The following is a 24,015-nucleotide window of genomic DNA, read 5'->3' as shown; positions in this document are numbered from 1 at the left end:
TTATATTAGAATTGCTCTGATAATTTGTGGGATGAATGTTATTAGATTGAGATTTGTACTTGTGAAATGGGAGATGTTGAGATTTGGGGAGCATGGAGGCTCCAGGACAATAAGGATGGATGGTTTAGAAGTGTAAATGTTTTTTTACAGGTTTTGGGTAGTCCATTTTTAGAGGAAGTTCTGCCAAATTGTGCACCAAGGTGAAATCGGGGGCGGGTCCTGTTGTTGAAACAAAAAAAAATCACAAGTCCAAAAATTATATGGTGATGGTCTTTTAAATCGGAAAGGTGGGAGCCCATCACACCAAATATTGGTGCACAATTATACGCTTGTACAAGCTGTTGTGAGACCAAGAAAAAAGAAATACATTCATACATCTCTTATTGTTAAGCTTAAAGTTTGTTAAATAGCTTTGAATGTCCAGCAAATGAGGATAATTGCTATTCAAAATTTTGGTTGGCTTTGACCAAGTTCAAACGACAAGCAGGAGGGCTATTCAAACTGACGTCAAGGATACATGTTCTGCTAGCTTTGACTATTCAAGTGTTGGTTAAGTGCTTGACCAATTCAAATGTGAAGATAACAGCTGGAGATAAACTTATCATTCAAATTCAAATACAAAGTTGGAAAGGGTTATCAGCTACCCAACTACACTTATCCAACTACTGCTATATAAAGGAGGGGAAAAAGAGAAGAAAGAGGAGCAAGCAAGAAGCCAAGGCTCTGCCAAAACAGTGGGCAAAATCAAAGCAGCTCGAAAAGGAGACGTTCAGGTATACGCTGCGTCATGTTGTTCTTGTCTTCTCTGGCAGAGAATTAACAGGTTTGCTTCAAGCATAGGCGGCTGTTCATGAACAACCAATACCCTTTTGAAAACAACCATGGTCGTTCAAGAACGGCCGAGAAAACTTCTCTTGCGTTTAGACTGATATGGTCGTTCATGAACAGCTGGAGTCTCAACATGCTTGGCTGCTGCAGTTTCCAATGATGGAACATAACATCGTTCATGAATGGCCAAGTTCCAACGCTAAAAATCTGCACAAGATGCCACACTCTCTTCCTTCGATCTCAGCAATACACATCACACAAGAAGCTTCCCACACTACCTCGTTTTCCTTCTTCCACCGTAGCAAAAGCCTTACACCACCACTTCCCAAAAACAAGCCATACAAAGCCAAACAACCAAGAGAAATGATCAAAGCCTCACCCTTTAAAAAAAAACGGTCTTTAATCTTTCTCTGTAGCTTGCAAACAAAAAGAAATAAAGACTCAGAAGGCAGAGCTGCAGATAAGAGAAAAAGAAATAAAAAAAAAGAGACAGAAGGAAAGGACTGTAGGCTACCATTTCTTTGTGATGCTTACCTCTATGAAATTGGAAGCAGGGCTTGGCGGTCAACTAAGTCTGTGCATACAAAAGCTTTGAGTTGTTAATTTAGTTAATGAGAAATACCAAGAGACAAGCTAAATGCGTTAGTGACAATTAAAATAAAACTGGGTGGCCGTCATCTCGTTTTGGGTGTATGATCGCTAGGAAGGCTAGATGAAGTCTACATATGCAGCAAGAAGACAAAAGGCTTTAAACATAGAGCCTTCAAGTATGCATTGCAAACGGTGGTCAAATGGTATAATGAACTAGAGGACAAATGGTGGCAAAGTTTAATTATATGTTTCTTTGAAACCGTGGATGCAAGCTAGGAGCAAACATAAACTTAATTGTTTTTTTGTTTGTTTCTGGAATCATGCTAACAAGAAGCCAAAAACATGGCTTTAATGGTTCAATCTTGAATTTGCTTTATGTCACAAGCAAGAAGACAAAAACATGGTTTATGTTGCCAAGTATAATTGAATGTGTGAAGCGGTGGTGAATGGTGGTGACAATCAAAGCATGGCATGGTGGCCAAAACAAACACAAGTGTAGCAAGATTGGTGTTGAATACAAATCACAGACCAAGAAACGTAATGCTACGTGCTCATCTCTCAATCAAAGCAAAAAAGCAAAAGAAGGAAGACGCTCCATCTCTGAATCACAACTAAGCACAGGCAATTGGCAATCAGAAAAGAAATACCGAAATGGGTCCGTACCAGTTCTGAACCCGTAGCAGCAGATCTGGGTAAGGTTGATTAAAGCCTGAAATCGGAGCTAGGAAGATATGAGGATTGAAGCTACTACCTAATCGCAGACACAAGAGACAGAATGCAAGAATGGGGTACAGGATCCAATCCATTCTCTGTCTTGGACTATAATAGCTGATGTCCATCTCCAACTTGACCGCTAACTCAGGCTCTGATGATCACGCCTGAGTTCTCTCAGTCTTATCAAATCAACTGGGATTATGTGGCTAGAAGCTTTTCTCTTAGTTATGTGGTATGGGCCTGGAGTTTTAGATTTGGGCTTAAGATTGGGTGTGGATATAAGTTAACGGTTCTCCAACCTATGGGCTTGCTGAATTCGCCCATCCACAAATGTTGAGGCCCATTTCCAAATAGTTTATTCCGATGTTCGAGTCCGGCGAAGTTTGTTTGTTGACAATATAAAGCCTATTCATATGACCCAGTACAAAAATTCAACACATTGGGTGCCCAAATTAAATTCCGGCGTCTGCAAAAGAAATACATTCGACGGATTCGAAAGTAAATATATATATGTACATCAGTTGACACAAAAATTCTCCCAACACCAGAAATACAAATCTATGAACTACGGTCGGTTTGATCCCACAATGGGTACGTAGGCAATTTAGCGACCCACTAGATGCAACCACAATTTCAAATCGAATCCCTGACTCCACCAGTCAAATTCAGCCAGTCCTAAATTGGATCACTGACTCCAGTCAAATTCTCCAAACACTAGAAATACAAATCTATGAACTACAATGGTTTGATCCCTCCTTGAGGGTATGTAGGCAATCTAGCGACCCACTAGATGCAACCGCAAGTCCAAACAAAATCCCTGACCTCATCAGTCAAATTCCGCCAAACACCAGGAAACGTCACAGCCTTTCCAAAACAAATCCAAAACACATCGAAAGCCTGGTTCACTTACATCAAATTCGTCCAAACACTATCCGCATTCCAAAAGCAATACCCTTAAATGAGTCATTCACTCATTGGAATTCTTGAACTACGAGTGGCTTGATCCCTCTCTAAGGGTACGTAGGCAACCCATTCAAATATTCGGGTGCAGCAGCAAAAACAAACAAACAAACAAACACACATCCCACAATTGGTTTCTTCATAAGTGGAATCAAAGGGTGTTTTCCTGTAATAAGGGATTGTAATTAAAAGACACATTTCGTCTTTAATGGGTCGAACCCAAAATAATTAAAAATCTATTCACTAAATGAATACGAGTGAAATTATGTTGGATGACATTTACGCTCACTATGTGCATATTTTCTCTCAACACCTGTCAACGTGCATGAATTTATATATATTGGTTTATCTTTGGAGGAGCTGTTGCCTCACTAGTGGTGGTCTGACATGTATTTTTTTGGGATTGAATAGACATGTTCAATCATTCATACAATTAAGTTGGGCTATTCCACCATGTTGTATCCCCAGAATGCCTCTGTAGCCATCTTGTGCAGATACCCATTTTTGTGGCTACCATGTAGTGACCGAAGGCGAGCTGAGTTACATTTTATTCACGACAACTCACTACTGCGTTCTTTCGCAACTTTGTTGATCAATACCTATGCTTGGCTTTCATCATGCTACTCATGAGCTTCATGTGCTTTGAGGGAGAGGCACCGCCATATTTGGTTTAGCTCACTTTGCTTTCGTTGCCTATACACAGGACGAATCGCCATATAGACATCAAAAAACAAAGTGAGTATGGAATGACACTGCGCCTGTGAATGAGTGATTGATTTTGACTTTGTGTCTTGCCCGGAAGCCAATGGTCATGGCAGAGACTTAAAGGATGAGAGTAGCAAATGGCTTGATTGCTAATAAGAGCTAAACATAAAAGCAACGTCTCTTTTCTTTTGTTTGCCCCATGAAAGAAAAGATCAATAATTTCAAGTGATAACCAAGATCATGTACCTGTGATTTGTTTGAAGCTTTTGCTCATGCAATATTCGATCGCCATGAATAGCTGCTCTTAGAAAGCTTATAAGGAAGGACTGCAGCTCTTCGGCTCAGGTTGGATTTTGCTCTGTTTCTTTCGCTTCTCTCCTTTACTTTTGCTCTCTATTTTCAAGTTTTTTGGTGTGCTACTTCCTTTGCATTACAGAGAACGTGCCTTTTTATAGGCAACTTGCGGTCAGGTCGAGATAAGTTATAAGGATATCTCAACTTATGAATGTGAATTGAAACTATAATTTCAAATTTGAAACTTGAGAAACACTTTCTATATCTCAACGTGAAAATTCAGCTTGCTGACTTCTTTTCAACGTGGCTAATTTATGAGTTGCCACATTAATTCTTATCTTGAAAACCAAGAGGTGGATCTAATCTCATTTGGTGGATAAGCTAAAATGTATTTGAAATATTTGGATGATCAGGCTTACTTTCAAATGCAAGATTTGTAAGTGACCCAAAGTTTCATAATATCCTTAAATTTTCAACGGGGTTTGACTCCTCCTTATTTATCTCAAAGACCTACTAGAAGTTGAACTCTTGATTATGATCAAAAGAAGGGGTTTCCCTTGAGTGCGATAAGATATCAGTACCTTAAATTGCATAATTGCATTTGGGTGGTCCATTTTACAAGGTTAAATTGGATGGACGCGTATCTGTAAATGTAGATGCGTGTCCACCGCATGTGATTGTCTGGTAACCTACTATAGCAGGTTTCAACAATGTGATTTCAAAATTTTGAAATCAAACACTGTTCCTTCTTCTCAGCATCGCAAATACTTACGGCCAAGGACCTTGAAATCATTCCAACCTGGGGTTTTTGTGGTGGTTCAGTTGTAAATTTATGTTCTTTGATGAGAAATAGTTGGATTTGATTGCCCCAATAGTGTGGATTGACGATATGTGATGTGCGGTTAGTTGACGATGTGCGGTCAGTTGATGTTTGATTTTGTGCCTCAATAGTACGAACAAGCATATGATCAATATGTGGCTTTGTGGCCAAAGGCAATACATATCAACATGATAAAATAAAAGTTACAGGCCAAGAGGTGATTGATACGTTGCAGAGAGGAAAATGGAATGGATTCTATTGCTTCTTAAAATCTAGGCTTTATTCATTCAAATTTACCCTCATACATTACGTAATTTTAGTTGCAGCAGTTGGAGATCAATTGGCTACTGTGGCCTTGGTAAAGGACATGTTACCATTTTGACGTGAGGTGGACGTTCTTTTCATAGGAATCGGCCAATTGGGTTCTTTTCATGGTTCAGTTATAAATTTATGTTTTTTGATGAGAAATAGTTGGATTTGATTGTGGGTTTCAGTTGAAGTTTGCCTCAAGCCGTTGAGAATATAAATGCTAAGATCATGGAAGAGAATGGCATGGAAGCAGCCACAGTCCGAGTTAGAGGTCAGAAGCCCAAAACTTAAGACAAAAAAACCAAGTCCATAAACACTAAACCCAAAGTACAAAAGGATAAGAAAAAAAGTAACAAAGAGAAACCTACCTCAACAAAGAGCCCACAATAGCCCAAGGGGAAGACAGAGCCCAGAACCAAAAGGATCCACCTAGCCCGATCCCAACCAAAACCAGTGAACACTATATGTAATATGCTACGGCTCTTTTGAGTCATGTGTGACAAGCATCATGATTGTACACCACAGTCCACAATGTAAGAGGGTATTTATACCTAGTGAGAGTGCACTCATGCAAGCTTATTAGACCATTGTCAACCTGGGAAACAATAAAGCTAGCCTCCAATTATACACGCTGTATATGTAGACAGCAGCTGCATGGTGCCCAAATTTTTTGAGGTGACTGTCAATCACAGTGCTAGAATTCTTTGAGTTGAAATCATCCCCATGACTTGATTATTTCTCAGCCTCAGCAGACTAGCAGAACAAGGTCAATCATTGGGATGCCTTTAAATTGTAGAATTCTTCGTATAACAGCAGTAAGTAGGTACGGGAAATATGTTCACTGCAGTAGATGGAAATGCAATAAATGACTCACACCAAACACTAACTAACCAAATAAGAAGTCTGAGGAAGAGAAGTTAATTAATATCTCAATAAAAAACACCCTTCTAATTGATATCTCAGGCTTACATAGAATACTAAAATACTACATAAGAAAAGTTCTCCAGCAGCTTGATCCTTGGATCGACAAAAGCGAACTTCAACTTCCTTCAACCTCCTTGCCGAGGGGCCTCCACGAATCTGCTAATAAGTTCAACAACAAATGTAATATCTGGTCTTATGCTAGTCAAAGAGAATCAGAACCAACAGCAACAACAACAATGACTTTCTTATCTTTGATGATCCTTCTCCTTCTTCTAAAATCTCCCCCATATGAAATAGCCTTCAGCCTCTAATTAAATACTAGTCTTTATAGCTTAATCTCAGGCAGACTCTACTTTCTAGCGTAATGAATGTTGGAATAAATGTTCCAATGCATCTTTTGCTGCTATAAAGCATGAGTCACATGGTGTAGGAAGTTCTCTCTTGGTGTCTAGTCATCTTGGGAAGCTGCCTGATCCGTGTATCCAGGGAAGTGTAAGTAATCCCCACAGGGACTCCCTTCTCTGGACCTTCTATCTCGTGTTCTCAAAACTCCAATTGGGCTTCGTGAGGGAGAAGGAACATTAGCGGTAGGGCTGGATTCGGTACTAAACCGATCCATTTTTCCCCAAACCGTTGCCGAATCGACCTCCGTCGGTATCAGCATTTTCAAACCGCCACCGATCCGAATAATCAGTATACCGACAAGTTGGTAACCGAAAATCTCGGTTTGGTATCGGTAGGTAACCGGTAATTACAAGCAAACTCCATGAATTGAGAAGAAGATGGCTTGCAGATCTGTTGGAGAAGATAATGAAAAAAACAGGGAAGAGAAAGAAGAAAGAGAAGAATTGAGAGGGCATGTTCTTCCTCCATCGAATTAGCAGAGGCTGTTGAGGCTCATGCTCCAAGCCTAGCATCGTTACTTCGACGCCGATCCCCACCACTCTCACCCAGCTCCGTCATAGAGTATAACGCCAGTGAAGGAACAAAAAAAATATACAGATCGAAGAACTAACAATCCATGGTGACAACGGGATTTTGGTGATTTGGGTTTTTGAGGTTTTGATTTATTTGTAAGAGTTGAAATAGTTGCTTGTGTGATTCTGGAATTGTTGCTGGTTTCCAGAAAGAAATTCTGGAATGAGAGAGAAGACAATGCTGGAACGATGGGTTTTCACTTTTCATTTTGGTTTTTTACTTCTATCGCTTAAGAAACTAATAAATATAAAATTTGTAGACAATATGCTGACAACAACTCGTAGTGCAGTGGTTGGGATTAGAATCTCTGTCTATGAGAAGAGAAGTTCGAGTCGCGCCTTCTACCAAATTTCATTATATATATATATATATATATATTGTGTAAGACACTGATAAATATAAAATATGTACATATAGTAATGAGAGCAACTCGTGGTCCAGTGGTTGGGATCAGAGTCTCTGTATGAGGGGAAACGGGTTTAAGTCCCGCCTTCGACAAATCATTTTGTATATATATTGTGTATATATATACATTATGTTTCCGGTATGGCGTATACTCGATCGGTACGGTATACTGACGGTATGCCATACACCATCCGGTAGCCGAGCCGAAGGGAGCCATACGGTACGGCTGAGCCGAGTCGAAAGTCTATAGACCGAGATTTTGGCCCAAATTGGTTCGGGCCGGTTCGAAAATCGGCTGGTTCGATTGCTAAGGCCCAAAATGCCAGCCCTAATTAGCGGCCACTCGGAGTCGGAGACACTGAGGTACCAGAGACATCAGGGGACTTGTCCCTCTGATGGACTACTCTTTACTTGAATGAACAATGTAAGCACAACCCACCAAACATATGCTTAGATTCCACGGAAGAAATAGTCGCCATCTTGTTTCCCCACCAACTTTTGAAAATGTTGCTGGACTTGAAAGACTTGGTATATTGCCGGTGCTTGAGTGACAAAGATAGGGTGCAATCACTACACCAAATATATATTTTAGAGACAGCCACAAAAAGTCTCTGAAAATATGTTAGTGACTAAAATATACTTAAATTTGTCTCTAATAGGAGGAGTGACAAATTAGACTTTCGTCCTTATAGGTAGCGTCTCTAAAACCTATTAGAGACACTTAGATAAAAAGTTAGGTCCCTATTACTTATTCACTGCCACATGGACAATAACTGCCAATGACAATTTAAGGTGTCTCTATTACTTTTAGATACGGAAGAAATATTTTATTTAATTATAGTTTTTATTAGAATATTTGATATTATTAATAATAGAATCCATCTATTATTAACCACCAGTACACCAGTTCGATTGGCATTGGAAAGAAACAGTGAATCTATCTATAACCAACGACATAAATAAATTATATATATAAATTTTTTCTGGGCAACAAAATATAATATAAATTTAGGGGCCGTGACCACTTACCCAATTTCAGTTTAAAAATTGCCCACTTACTCCACTAAGAGTTTTTAACCCCACTTACCCAATCTAACATCTTTTGACAATTTTGCCCCCATTATTAAATTGAAAACTGATCAATCTCTCTCCTCTCAGTCTCTCTCTCTCTCCCCCCTCCCCCCCGCTCCCCTCTTCGATCTATTTTCTCTCTCCTCCCCCCTCACCGATTCTCTCTCTCTCTCTCTCTCTCTCTCTCTCTCTCTCTCCATGTCTGCAGATTGGAAATTTCCGGTCGTCCAAAGAACGTGAGGGAGAACAACGGGTTCGGGTTTGAAATTGGGTTCGATTTGTCGGAATCAAGGGAGAGCCAGGGTAGGTCAGCGGCATTTTTCCGATGTTTGCTGCTTTTCTTGCTCGGTATGGTTCCGTTCGACCACATCGACGATGACGACGCCGAGCTTCAGAGCCACACCGAGATTTGGAGCAACGTCTGTATTCGACTATGGTTGAGGAAATCGGGGAAAGAAGCGAAGCTGATTGAGTATTTGACTACGGTTCATGCCTTCTATATTTTTCAGGAGTTGCCGGAATCCAACCAGCTCATTTCGCAAGTCAAGGATTTCATTGCTTCAGTTGGTTGAATTGTCTACGTGTTGTGCTCTGATAGGTCCTTGTGGTTGTATTCAAGATAGGTTGCGTAGTACTAGTCCTACTGTTGCGTTCACTTTCAAAAGGGACCGACGTCCTTGTTATTGTTTTGCTGCATATGAGATTCACCCAATTTTTAAATCATAATTAAATTAGTATACGATTTTTACATTTTGGTTGGAAGTGGTTATATACATAATGTCAAATTACGAGGTCATTTGACTTTTATTGAGTAGTTATACATCTCTATTGCAGGGCAATAATATGAGTATTGGGGGGCAATAATATGCATACAAATTGATCAATTGTGCCTGTAGTGTATTCATTTTGGTTTTGGGAGTTTATGCAATTCACTGGAGGGCAATAATATGATCATTGGAGGCAATAATATGAGTATTGGGGGGGGGGGGGGCAATAATATGATTACTGGGGGGCAATAATATGGTTACTGGGTATTATTAGGAGGCAATAAATTCAGACACCGAAATCCGGTCACCAGTCCGGTAACCGGAATCCGGTCATCTGTTGCAGGATTCCAGTCACAGGTCTGAGGATTCCGGTCATCGGTTGCCGGATTCACCGATCGCCGGAGTCCGGTCACCGGTCGCCGGCGTCGAGTCACCAGTCGCCGGAGTCCACCACCGGAGTCCGGTCACCGGTCGCCGGCGTCGAGTCACCAGTCGCCGGAGTCCACCACCGGAGTCAAGCAAGGTCTCCAATGACTTATTTCTCAAAGTGACAAAGAAGGAGAGGGCAAAATTGTCCCAAAAATAAATAAAAATGAATTAAAAAATATTTAATTGGGTATTAGGGAAATAATCTCTTAGAGTATTTGGGTAATTGGGCAATTTTTAAGCTAAAATTGGGTAAATGATCATTTCCCTATAAATTTATTTCCTGTTCAACAAATCTTTACTGATGCATCTTAAAATACAAGTCTACGAGTCTACAAAATACTTGTTATTAAAAAAGTCACAAATTCATCTAGTCAAATGCCTATCAATTTGCATCTAATGATCAAAAACGGAAATAATAAAAATCTATTGCTCAGATCCACGAGAGCTTTGATTCGATGAAGCTCTAAGCTGGTTCAACAAATCATTTTCTTGGACACTTTTATCTCCCATAAGCAATCCAGTTAGTCCAGTGGTAGGATAAGCATGTTGAGGCTGATAAGGCAATTGAGGATAGATCTGCGGTTGAGGCCAGTACATTTGAGGAGGATAAGAAGGCATTTGGAAGGATGGTTGCTGCAAAGGCTGCGAAGATTGTTGTGAAGGTGGAGTAGATTGCTGGGATTGTATCATTTGCTTTAACATTGCCAATTCTCGTTGGGTTTGCAAGAGTTGTTCCTGAGTTTGAACTTGCTGAACCTGTACTTGCTCTTGTTGTTGTTGGTACTAGGACTCTAACTCCATAAATTGTGATTGCAAGTTAGCATAATGTCTTCCATGTGATCTGTGTAATGATGAGCTACCATCAATTTGACGATAAGGCACCATATCAGGTATTACACATAGTCCATAACTGCGAACTCTGACGCTTCTCAGGTCCCATCACTGCAACATATGCTCTTTCTCACATCTCTGTAGTCTCATTACCTTCAACTGCAACAATTTATGCCAACTTTTCTTGCATACTAGCCTATGAGAGAAAATACTTAACTTATTATGGGATGGTTATATTTAGTGTGCAACAGATTATGAAATATATAAACAAAGCTCACATGTGTCCGCTCAACAACTTCATCAATCCAGGTTTTTTCTTCGTCATTCCGTGTATGCTTATCATAAAAACAACTGAATAGGATCGGGCTCATGACCATGCCTCTTGAGCTAAACATGCAAAGCAAAAGGGAAATAGTATCTAATTAAGTCTGATACCATCATTTCAAACAATAAAACAATATAGCAGCATGTAAATAATATATTTCAGAAAATATTCAAACATATCATAACAAAAAATGCTCATTTCAAATCATGAGCCAGAATACAATTAAAACCACATTTTATAGAAGATAGACACAAGGAAGTTAGACCAAAAGGCATTTGATGTATTATAATATATTGCAATGTAGATGTTGCTGGTTATTGAAAAATTTAAGCACTCTAGGCTTACTTAGCGCGCACATTTATATGTTGAGGTGAAAGACTAATTTACATAATCTTTATGCTGCCGTGCAGCACTCTAGGCCCACCCTCCTTACCCAAATGCTATCTTTCTCAAATTTACCTGAGCCTTTTCTTCTAATATTGTTGCTCTACCAAACAGTCAATGGTCCTTCTAGTGGTCAAACGCTCTTCATGCAACTGTCCAACATTATAACAAGTAAAAGGAGCATGGCTAATGGGATGGTTTGATCTGAGAATTTTTGGAGTGTGTAGACAATATAAACACTTTTAAATGCTTTTTATCTTATACATACTTAAGCCAACAAATGGTACTTAGAGAAAAATTGATGATAATTGATTTTTTACAAATGCACAGTAACATGGAGCCATGCTGTAGAAAAGACAAGACCATTGGTTCTTTAATCCCTACAATGTCCTTCCACTTGACCTTAATAGTGCAAATTAAGCCATTACGAGATAAGCAAAGGTAAAGTATTAATAATTATATATATAAAATTACCTCCAGGTTCAATTATGACAGAAGGTTATCTATGCCTCAATGTTACTCAAACTTTCTATTGTTCTCCAGATTCAAGCTGCAGTTTTTGCTCTTTGTAACAGCAGGGATCTTCCTTGGCCTGAGAAGTACAAAAACCGAAAAGAAGAGGATGTTGGCTATAGTCAATGTTAGGTTTCCGGTGATGTAATTGGACAATAGAGTGAAATAATAAACATATATAATTAACTTTGAAAGTTCACTCGAGTAATATTTTCACTGTATTTATTAAACTATTCTTCTTGGATCAGAGTATAATGTATTTTTTCTCTCTCTTAATTTATGCTCATGAACAACTGTAATTTATTTCAATAGGACAATGTGGCAACGGAAGCATATCTATATGTATAATCTTGAAGGATAGATAAAGAACCCGGACTAAGATCAATGTAGAAGGCATAGCACAAACATAGCACCAAATATAGCATACTTAGAGTAATATAAGAACAATTTTGATAGCATACTTAGAGTAATATAAGAACAATTTTGTGATCAGAGTAATCCAGCCATGCATAAGCCATAAACAGAAAATTGAACTAACCGCGGTGAGCTTTCCGGCACCAAAGTTTTCTTAATAACAGCTCTTGGCGGCACAAAACGGTTGAAGGCAAAGTCAGTGAAGCGAACCGAGCTAATCAAAGTCGCTGGAAACAGCTTCAACTCTCTCCACTGTACACTCTACACATGTTATTATGACTTAGAAATGTTAAGCCAAGGACTCAAATGGAGCACTCAGCCAAAACTATTACAAAAGAACAAAGAATAAACGAACTAGAACCTTGAATTTGACATATATATACAATTATTGTGTGTGTATAATATATGTATATATCAATCCAACAAGTAACATTCATCCATATATATATATATATATATATATATATATATATATATATATATATAAAAGAAGACAGTATGTGTGTCTTTAGTAACCATCCCAAAACATAAAACATAAAAGGGAAGCTTGTATCCCAAGCATGAGAAAGGCATGGTCATACTGATAGTATACCTTCTGAAGGAAAAGATAAACTGTGGTCTTATGCACAAGTGTGCACATTGTAGGAAAGCTCAGCCCTTGAAATATAACAAATTGAAAAATAGGATCATACAACCTTAAAAATCACATGCTATCTATTTAGATTTCTCTAATAAAGATTGGTCAAAGGGAAGTAGAAAATTGGGCACCATTGTCACAGTCAATAGTATAAAACTGTAAATGCCAAGTCAACCTTCATTTGTTTTGGAAAACAAATGCCAAGTCAACTTAGAACTGCTACACATATGGTGGAAGTAAAACAGAAGTTTGTAGTCATGATTTGCAAATAGAATCTGATAGTTCCAGAACTACATATAAAATCTTATACAACACCATACATTTCCCAATACGATAAGAACTTTAGATGCCTCAATTGACATTGTTGTAGTTATTGCATCACTATCTCCTTGAATTCAGTCAAATTTCCATGATTATGTGATCCAATATTAGACGAACACTAGTTCCATAAATGCATGTTAATACTGTTTTACTGTCTCAAGAGATTGCTCATGGTTTAATTTACTAAGCGTAAATAACAGTAAGGCACACCGGTAACTACTCATCTTTGTTATTGAGAAGAACAAACGCAGGAAAGCCATTAGATAATCGGGTATAGACTATATAGAAAATGACAGAAGACTGAGAATTGAAGATTAAGTAAAACAAGCAGTCAATAGTAGACTAAGAGCAATTGACGTCATCTTAGAGAACTAGAATCTTTATGTAATGCAAATTGCATTGTAAACTCTAATTTGTTATCTGACCACTATCAACATCAATGAATTAATTTGAACATTTGAATGCTACTGGGATTCTCACCCTCAATGATGCGGTTGGGATTCTCACCAAAGATGAGTATCTGGCGCTGGTGGCTCTCGCTTAAGCAGTGACACTTGAAGCCTTTCTCGTCGCGGCATTGCTTCTCGCACGTATGGCAGTCCCACCGGAGGTTTTGAAGTCCCATGGCTTTGGGCGTGGAAGTCGTTCTTCCCCATGGTGATGGTTCACGAAGATTGGGGTTGGATTTTGGTTTGGGAGAAATTGGGAATGGAAATCGTAACCCTAGGAATGGATTTTTAGGGGAGGGTGAAAGGCGTGATCTTTGCTAGAGAAAACGTTAGGAACAGAGCAGGGCATCAAATTTGGAGTCGGAAGAAGTTGCCGGGTATGAAAGAGGTGAAGAGTTGAAGAGTTCAGCTCCAATTGCACGAATGATACCAGAGGTGAAGAGTTTGGCAGTTTTTGGAGTTTATCAGATAGGACGTGAAGCAGAAAACAAGTGACAGAAAATAGGTGTATTATTTATTTTATTCTCTTTTATTTATTAAAAATATATAGTGAGAGACTTATCCGTCTCCATTAGTAAAAATTTGATAAACTAGCCCTAAATATATTCTAGGCTACAAAAATTTTAATTTGGCGCCAAATCAATTAGAGAGGATCCATTCAGTCTCTATTAGTATTAGAAACAAATTTCTATTCATCTTTATTAATATTAGAGACACACAATAAAAATTTGTCTCTAATAAAAACAGTAGAGACAATTTTATTAATTCGTCTCTGGCCTTCGTCTCTAAAGCCTATATTTGGTGTAGTGAATATATGAAAGAGTTTTTATCACCACTAAAGTCAAAACTTTCTTGCACCGGACAAAAATGATACCCAACTTTCAAAAATGAAATCAGCTTGATGCCTAACTTTCAAAAGTGATCAAAATGATTGTAACGTTCCGTATCTTAATTTACCTGTTTACTAGTCATCTGGACTGTAAACGACAACTATTTTTACTTTTTACTTTGTTTCGATACTTTTAGTGGCCTTAAAAGTTGACTTTTTGTTCGGATCAAAATTTGAGAAAATGTTCTTCATGAAAGTTGTAGAGGACGTTAAACCGAGCGTGTTCATATATGGTACGCTTTAATCGGAGTTAGTATGCAAAAGTTATGGCCAAAATACTAAAATTACTGTTTATAGTAACTTTCTATATATAGATAAAGTACTGTGGTAAGTTTCCATATTTTTCCGGAAACTTACTGAGCTCTCCCTCTTTCTCTTCTCCACTCCCTGTCGCGTTTTCTGGGGTCTTCTTTGTCCGGCCATATCTTCCTCCACAGGCCTCCAATCGACTTGATTCCAAAAGCAATTTTTCTCGCCTTGACGTCGTCTACAACTTCTCAGAAGACATGGTGAAAAACAAACCGTGGAGGGCGCTGCAAGGCCGAGAAGCCACACAGCTCGAGCTGGAAATCGCCTCCCTTCACCGGCTGATATCTCATACGTCCGGCGTCCAATCGACGTGATTCCAGTTGGGCTAGGATCGCCTCCCCCTCCTCTATACATTGGTACTCGTGGGTCTCTGCGATTTGACCGGAAAACCACTCATTCTAGCAATCACGTTACTGTAGAAGTTGGAGTTTTCCGGCAAATCTCCCAATTCCGGCCATCTCCAGCCTCCAAACCAAGTCCAATAGGGGCGCCTCGAGCCAGTGATCATTTTCCCCTCAAGCTGCTAGGTCCAATTCACAGCGAGGAAGGAGAATCGAAGAGATATTCAAATCGAGGGTTTTGAATTTTCTGGAAATTTTTCACCGGCCATATTGGAGCTCTTCAAGGTAAAATTTGAACTTATTGTAGTTGAGAAAAATGTTGGGTTTGTTGAATAGGTGGTGCTGCCAAATTTTGGTGGCCATTGGAGCTAGTGGCAGTGGCGGTGGCGTGTGAAGGCGCGTAGGGCAGGTTTTTAATTCCTGTTTTTAGCCCATTTAAATCCTATAATTGTTGTAGAACTTGTAGATGTGAATTTGGTTGAAAATTGGAGATTTGTGTTGATTATCAATTTCCGAAATTTAGAATTCAATTATCGACTTATGAGAATCCGACCGTCGGATATCTCTCGGTTCTACATTGGAACCTTTAAATTAAAGAAATTGGCATTAGTGGTAAAATGTGGGTTGAATCCGAGAAGAAGTGGAGAGATGTTTTATGAGAATTTGATTTTGGGAGTCGTATTTAATTGTTGAATAGTTTATTCACAGAATATAATTGTGTACAGGGCGATGTACCGAGCTATTGCTCGACAAAGGAACTCATATGCGTGATCACCTAAATAATACAGTGAGTGGACCTTTGCTTTTAAATAATGATGCATGCATTTAGTTCTTAAAGTAATGCTCTAGTTAATTATCATATTACATTTCGAGCATATGATTTATTTTCGGAGATTGATTTCGCTTTATCTCATATAATTGCTTTCGATAATGATTTGTTTCCGAAGTTGGTTATGACTTATAATATTATTTGACGAATTATTTATTTCCGAGGTGATTTCCGGAATTATACTTTTTAATTATATTTCTATTTGTCGATTTGAGATTTTTAAAGAATTTTCGAAATGGGATTTCGATGGAGTTATATTTCTTATTTATTTATCGACTTTCAGTTTTGGCATTAGGAATGTCTTGATGATGATCTTGGAATTGGTTTTGTTTCGATTTATGGAGATTATGTTTTATTATTATTTCTCTCATATTTATTTTTGAACTTGAGATTATATTGGCGTGTGGGACACGTCGTTGGAAATTCATTTGTGAGAGTTGGGGAAGCCTTATGTATTTATGTATTTATTTGTTTTCGGATTTCTTTTGCCATACTTTGGGTGATTATTTATCATGCTAGCATTGGTGTCCGCCTTTGTGGCGCTGGTTACTGTCTTTGTGACAGTAATGCTGAAGCCCAGTATCCTAATCGCTACACTTAGTGGCGTGTGGGTATATAACGGGAGTATATGGGAGTACTTTAGCCTGGGACGCTATCAACCGAGCGTAGGAGGCTCATTCGTATGACTATCTTCTTCCTCTACTTCTTATATTATTTTTGACTAGCGGGGCTAGTCCGATTTCCCTTAACCAGCGGGGCTGGCTTGTCTTTACGAGGTTCTCGATTTAAAAGTGTACATACCACCTATATCACATACCGCCAAGCATAAGCAACGACCTCTTAGGTGGGCCCCACGACATGGCTAGTCCCGCCTACGACATGCATCCGGTAGTCTGACACCCGAGCTACCTCGCTATGGTGGAGGTCGGCCGGTACCTCGTAGGGAGGCCACCCTCCCATGCTCTCCAACTGGCTTCAAGAGAAGCAATATGTGTATTGTATCCCACATTGGAAATATAGAATAGAGTGAGACTTCCTTTAGCTATAAAGGGAAGTCCTCCCTTTCTTAGAGAGGATGGATTCGATCCCCACACTTGTATCACTACAAAGGTCATGACCATAGGTAAGGTGAGGTCATCACTTGACCTCACTCATAGTAAAATATCTAAGTGGACATAGTCTTGCCTCAAGGGCAAGGTGAACCACTATACATGCGGTGTCGTCTCTCTCTCTCTCTCTCTCTCTTTCTCTCCCCATCATGCTTCTTAGTTACCGTATTCTTCAGTAGAAACATTGGCTCTAGAAGGAGGGTCCCTAGGAGTTTGGGTATGAACCTCCGACCTTGAGCATGAGTCATGAGCGGGTACATGAGCCATCGGGTACTTGCACATTCCCGTTCACTCAACCCCACTTCTAAGCCTCGCACCTCTCCAGGACTTTCACGAGTCAGCAGGTACAAGGTCCACTTGCACCTATGCATACCCGGGTAGGAAGTCTTGCACACCATGGGTCTCGGTGGCATTTGATGTGCTCATATTTTTCTATATTTCTTTACCTCTTAATCTTAGTATTTATGCTTAGTCCTCCTTATTTCGAGTCATTTATGTTGTTATAGTGTTTTTGTAGGTTTGCCTCATAAAGAGAAGAAAAGAAGCCAAAATGAGCTAAGTTGGATTGAAAGACAATGTGCAATCTGAGACTGGGAATCTGCCTGTGCAGAACCACCAACTTCGTCGAATTACTGGGAGTTACCTAGATCGAATCAGACAATGAGCCTTATATCATTGGAAAGCTACGGATGTCTACTTTCTGTAGAATTTTACGGATCTCGCTTTCGATACTTCTAGAGCAAGTTATGATTATTTGAGTGAAGATATGTCGGACACAAAGTCTGCTCGGGAATTTACAACCATTCGTTGAGAACTCAAGTTCCGTGACACAAGTTGGTCAATCCTAATGTTTCAAGGAAGTTAATTCAGATGAGGATTCAAGAATACATGTATTCCTACTTCTACAAGAGATATTTCAAGGTTTTCCCATTCCAAATGAAGAAAGGAATCCAAATCCAAGTCTTACAAGGAAACTTAAAGCCAAAGAGAGCAGAAATCTTCCCTATATAAGGGAGCACGAATTTACATGAGGGGGGAGTCTCAGGAGCACAATGTAGACGCCTAAGGAGTAGAGACGACTCATCCATCTTCCCCATCTTTTCCCTTCCATTATTTTTATGTTTTTCCTATGTTTTACTTAGTTATCTTTTGTTAAACTTTTTCTAGGGTTAGGATGATGCCCTATCATGATTGTTTATGTACTTTGATATTATATTGATGGATTTATAGTTTCTTTATGAAGAATGCTTAATTACTATTTGAATTGATGCTTTATGTTTAAGTTCTTTGATTGATCACCTTAGGGCTTTGCATATAGTAATTGGAAGACAAATTTGAAGCAGAGATGCAATATAATTTGATTAGCTTCTTGTGATTAAGTGTGGTAAATTACATTATTACTTGAGAAAGACTAATGGTTTGCTTGGTTCCCTTGTTTTCTAAAGCGTAATGAGTCTTGCATGTTAAATTTATACCTGAGAAGGATAAACTGCATAGTTAGGATATAAGATCTTTACCCGAGAGGGAGAGCATCATACACTTAAGGAAAACTATGGTCTAGAGTACCTGAGAAGGACTTAGATACGGGAATTATCATCTAGAGAAACAAAAGAATCTGTTAATTGCATTGAAACATAAATATGATTGTTAGTGGTTGATTCTGAAACCCTAGGTTTTATCATTATTTGTTTGTTTCTTTAATTTTCACATTATTTGTTTAGTCGAAAATCTTAAAATCAATATCTTCTTTTGCTTGATTGTTTATGTGATTTTGTGTTTGGATTAATTAGGTTAGGATTTAAATTGATTATCAATTCTCAGTTGGAACGACCTCGTACTTGCACACTATACTAACGACGATTCGTGCGCTTGCGAGTTTTAATTAAAATTTCACAACAGCATTCACCTTCTTGGATCCTTGAACGAGTCACGTACGGGTACCATTTCACAACCCGCTTGGTACTTCGAAAATTAATCTTGGGACCAGGCCGTCCTCACAGCATCCTCACCTCCCAGTGATCATCACCGGTAACTTCATCACCTCATCGGTAATCTGCTGGGCACCATGGCTCCCACATAAGTATCAATGCCCGGAAGCTCTGCTTCTTCGATTATGCTTCACGGGTGATCTACCTTGCACGACAATCACTTCCAGAGTTCCAGGCAGTCAGTTCCCATTCAGTAACTCACCACAATTCTCGGCGACAAGTCCCAGATCCACATGGCAAGGTCGAGTCGACTTAGATCATTGGGCTTATCCGGTAACTTATTCGCCCATCCTGGGAACTCCCTGGCCTCACAACCCTCACTTGCGGACCTGTTTGAGCCCAGCCACACCTGCAAACTCTCTGGGATTGTCATATTACCGACCGGGATTGTCATCATAACTACCCTGCTCCTAGTACCTCAGTCCACCAGGATTCAAAAAAGGGCAGTGTGCAACTCATCACCCACTCCCAGATTCCCGCCCGGTGGCTTCCAGCATTAACAAATCCCGGAGACACCAACTGTCCACTTCTCGCGCGCGGATTCCCTGGTCTCACTCCATCCTGCAAACTCTCCTGGATTGTCATCTTCAATTACCGCCAAGGCTCTGTTGCGGGTGGCTACGTCTCAACTCGTACCAGATAGTCCCAACGTCTCGCTTAATATATGCCGGTTGGGACCTATGAGTTTTCACCACCAGGACCTCTACTAAGTCAAGATCCCACTCAACCTTGACTCGACTACCCGAGACCTCTTCTCAATTCAGCTACGAGTCTCTACCCAGTCAAACATTCCTGCTTCTAATCACAAATTCAAAAGGTGCTTTCGCCGACCGGTATGCCTCCCATCACCGAGTCGGTCACTTTGAGCACCCGTTCCGGTACCCTGAAGCATTGATGCAATGTAGCGAGTTATCGTGTTTTGCATCCGAGATTAGGATCGAAGACGCGAACTCACCAGAGGTGGTCTATACCAGATACCCGAGCGGGACTCATCATCATTTTTATCTCCGAGCACACCTGCAATACATGTCAGCATAATCCGGGACTTCCAGAAGTCGCATCCCGCCCACACGCATACCAACCTGGTACCTTCTTTTGATTCCTCACCCCGGGAATGCCCTTGCTCACCTCCCGAACGCCACCGGTACCCTTGCTCAGTGACACTCCAGGTACCTTCTGTAGATTCCTCACCCGGGAATGCCCTCCTCGCTCATCTTCCGGGAATTACCGTATCGCAGGCCCCTCCCGGTGACTCATTGAGCAATTCCTCCTGGCAATTTCTTCACCCTACTGGCACCACCTAGCCTGGCAGCTCTGGTAATTAGGCTCTAGGTGACTCAATTGGCGTTGGTCGCTGGCAATATCTTCAACTCTCGGTGTCAGACTTGGGTTGTTCCTTATTTATATTGGTCTCCGATACCACCTGCCCTCACCGGTACTACCAGCTGCCCTTATCTCTCTCGGTGCTCTGTCTCGGTCTCACTAACCCGTCTTGCAGCATTTGAAACTCATGAAGCCGGTATTCAATTCGGCCAAGTACCGTTCACCAAAAAAAAAAAAATGGTCGAGAGAACTTCTCTGGGCACCAAGAATCCCGATCATACCCTATTTCACCTCATGGCAGCTCACCGGCAACACAATCACTCCTTCACCTCTCGGGGGGCTTGCTGATATTACTGTCTGCACTCTACACCCACTGCAGCATTTTCAGAGAAGTTCTTCTTTTCGCTGTCCTTTATGAAGGCTCAAAGCCTCACAGCATGCTTCACGTATATATAACATCTGTCAGCATGTCTACATGTCCTCACCGGTCACCACTATGTGGTACATATTAGTGAATGTGTGCATGTGATTCACGACACGGTTTTTTTTATGTCCAACATAACTGTTACTTTGCAAGAATCTGCAGGTATATGATTATTCATTTGGCCTAGATGACAGATTGACAGGAAACATCACATTATTAGTCTATCCCTCTACATGATATATACGTTCCACTGCACTCAGTTTTATTTACTACATGCCATGACTCTTAAGACACATACAAACATGATCCTACATACGTATCCACTCGCGAAACGCATGCACAGCAATCAAGCACTTTTGCTTTGTTCCAATGGAATCTAGCCACATTGTATAAACAAAAGTTCAATTAAGCACGTTTGCTTTGTACTTTTTCACGTTTCCTTGAAGGGTTGTTGATAATCACACCACCATGACCACTCATGATAACTATTGCATGATTTTGCTTAGAGGTAGCTAGGCTCTACGTCCTACACACATTAATTTTGCTTAGGCTCAGCATGTAGCCAATTAACTCGGTCACACATGCATTATTTCATCATCATAATCCTATACTATGCCATTTCAATGATGCATGCAATGGTCATTCAAAATGCTAGCAAATTGTACAAGCATATTGTATTTAAATTAGTCGACTCATCTAAATAAGTAAGTTGCTAATCACTTATCTATTTTTGAGGAAGTACACTCGCTCAATGGGCCATTTGGCAATACAAACAAGGCAAAACGGACCACCAGCACTCGCTAGCCGACATGGAGCTTCATGCTTGGACAGCTCCAACATGATTTGGTATTTCCAACAATTACAATATTTATACAACTTCACAGCTCCTGAAAAGTCTCATTTACACTTTCAAATTTGAGCTAATGCAATGCTTTATATGCTTCTAATAACGATTTCTATAATCTAAGCATGCCTACGATATTTGATAATTTCGATATCATATCCATTAGCATATCTATTATGCCTACGTGTTTATGTCATTCTTCAATTTAATTGCAAATCAATTAAATTACTACATGTATACACATGACACTACATAAGTGTAAAATGCGGCACTTAAAATCTTCACTCTGAGTGCGGTACCCTCAAAGGGTAGCTCCCTTACGTAAGCCAAGGTCATATCCTTGCATAAAACCCCTCCAATCATGTAAGGTACCCCAACGGGGTTACGAGGAACAATCCCTCATTCTATCCGGGGCCACGCCACTGGTTACCGGAGGCCAAAGCTACCGGATACCCTTACGGGGTTACGAGGCACAAATAGTCATTCTACCCGGGGCCACGCCACTGGGTAAAGGAGGCCTACCGGCCCTCATTCAACCCCATTGGGTTAAGGAGGCTCAAGTCCTTATCAATCCCACCGGGATCACGGGCTCACTCACCTCATCGGGTACATGAGGCCCCGATCCTATCTACTCCACTAGGTATACGAGTCAGCCCAACACTTATCGGGTACCGGAGGCCCAAGGCCAGAAATACTCTATCGGGTACGAGACACCAATCTCTCACCCTACCGGGATCATTGGATCAATCACCCCATCGGGTATCAGAGCCACCAAGCCCTCATGCTACCCCATCGGGTACCCGAGGCACCAAGCCCTCACGCTACTCCATCGGGTACCCGAGGCACCAAGCCCTCACTCTACCCCATCGGGTACCAGAAGGAGCAAGCCCTCATGTTCGGATACCAAAGTCGTTGCACACGAGGCCTACAGACCCTCATAAATCCTTTACTCCAGCGAGGTATCCCAGCGGGATTACTAAAGAGTGGCTCTCTTACGTAAGCTAAGGTCCAGTCCCTTGCATCCAAATCCTTGCCCCAGGCGAGGTACCCCCCAGGGGTAAGCCAAGGTCCAATCCCTTGCATCCAAATCCTTGCCCCGGGTGAGGTACCCCCAAGGGGTAAGCCAAGGTCCAGTCCCTTACTTTTGAGTCATCTCACCTCCTGAGCACTCTCTACACTTGGGGGACTTATTCATACCACTTATCAAAAGTGGAGGTAGTACCCGACCGGGACTATCATTGAGGTTCATGCTCATACTTTTCTTGCTATGGTCTATTAATGGAAATATTGAATTTTTTCACCTATTATTGATCGCAACAATTAAATTTCTTTTACATACCATTAATAAAACATTAGGACAGAACTCACACAACCCATTGCTTGCTCAATTTGAGCGAGGGCAATTCTTACACACTCATACTCGGGGGACTCTCATGGTCTTGCCATAGTCTCGCTAGTATGACACGTAACTTCGATATCAGAGCTTCATTCTTAGCCTCACCGACATCGTCGAACGATATCTAAGTCCGAATTCTCGTTTTACTAACTACGTGACTTGGGGCACTCGGTGAGTAACAACACTCCCGATCCTAACACATGTGCATCATGTGCATACAACATTTACATATCATTATGTCTTACCGTGTTCATCACACATCTTTGCATCATGCATCTCATATACGTTCATGCACCCTGATGCATTCAACTCAAATGTCACTTCGATTGCCCTAGCGCAATCAATATGCTTTTGTGCACTCTCATTTTCTTTGCAGGTACTAGCTTGATGAGGGCCCTGGTGCACCAACATACCCGTAGAGTCCTTTCTTACTTACGGAGTTGGGGGACTAGTATGGGTATGGCGTTCAACGAGGTCATCACTCATACTTGGAGGCATCACATTTAAACTCCCCAACCAAGAAGCGCCTCTTACTCGGGGACTTGGGGGACTTGTACATACCACCTATATCACATACCGCCAAGCATAAGCAACGACCTCTTAGGTGGGCCCCACGACATGGCTAGTCCCACTTACGACATGCATCCGGTAGTCCGACACCCGAGCTACCTCGCTATGGTGGAGGTCGGCCGGTACCTCGTAGGGAGGCCACCCTCCCATGCTCTCCAAGAGGCTTCAAGAGAAGCAATATGTGTATTGTATCCCACATTGGAAATATATAATAGAGTGGGACTTCCTTTAGCTACAAAGGGAAGTCCTCCCTTTCTTAGAGAGGATGGATTCATGATCCCCACACTTGTATCACTACAAAGGTCAGTTGACCTCACTCATAGT

The 24,015-nt window shown here is 40.6% G+C and overlaps 1 long non-coding RNA gene across 1 annotated transcript; it reads right to left on the bottom strand.

The window, feature by feature from the left end:
• Positions 1–806: 806 nt before the first annotated feature.
• Positions 807–2,307, bottom strand: LOC112167096. Its single transcript, XR_005800471.1, has 3 exons — positions 2,083–2,307; positions 1,363–1,402; positions 807–1,238 (listed from the first exon to the last, which is right to left on the bottom strand). It is a non-coding gene; the product is annotated as an uncharacterized LOC112167096 (long non-coding RNA).
• Between the last annotated feature and the right edge of the window lie 21,708 nt (positions 2,308–24,015).

Source organism: Rosa chinensis, chromosome 5 (genome assembly GCF_002994745.2).
Source record: "Rosa chinensis cultivar Old Blush chromosome 5, RchiOBHm-V2, whole genome shotgun sequence".
Lineage (NCBI taxonomy): Eukaryota > Viridiplantae > Streptophyta > Magnoliopsida > Rosales > Rosaceae > Rosa > Rosa chinensis.
This window is presented reverse-complemented; position numbering and strand designations above follow the sequence as displayed.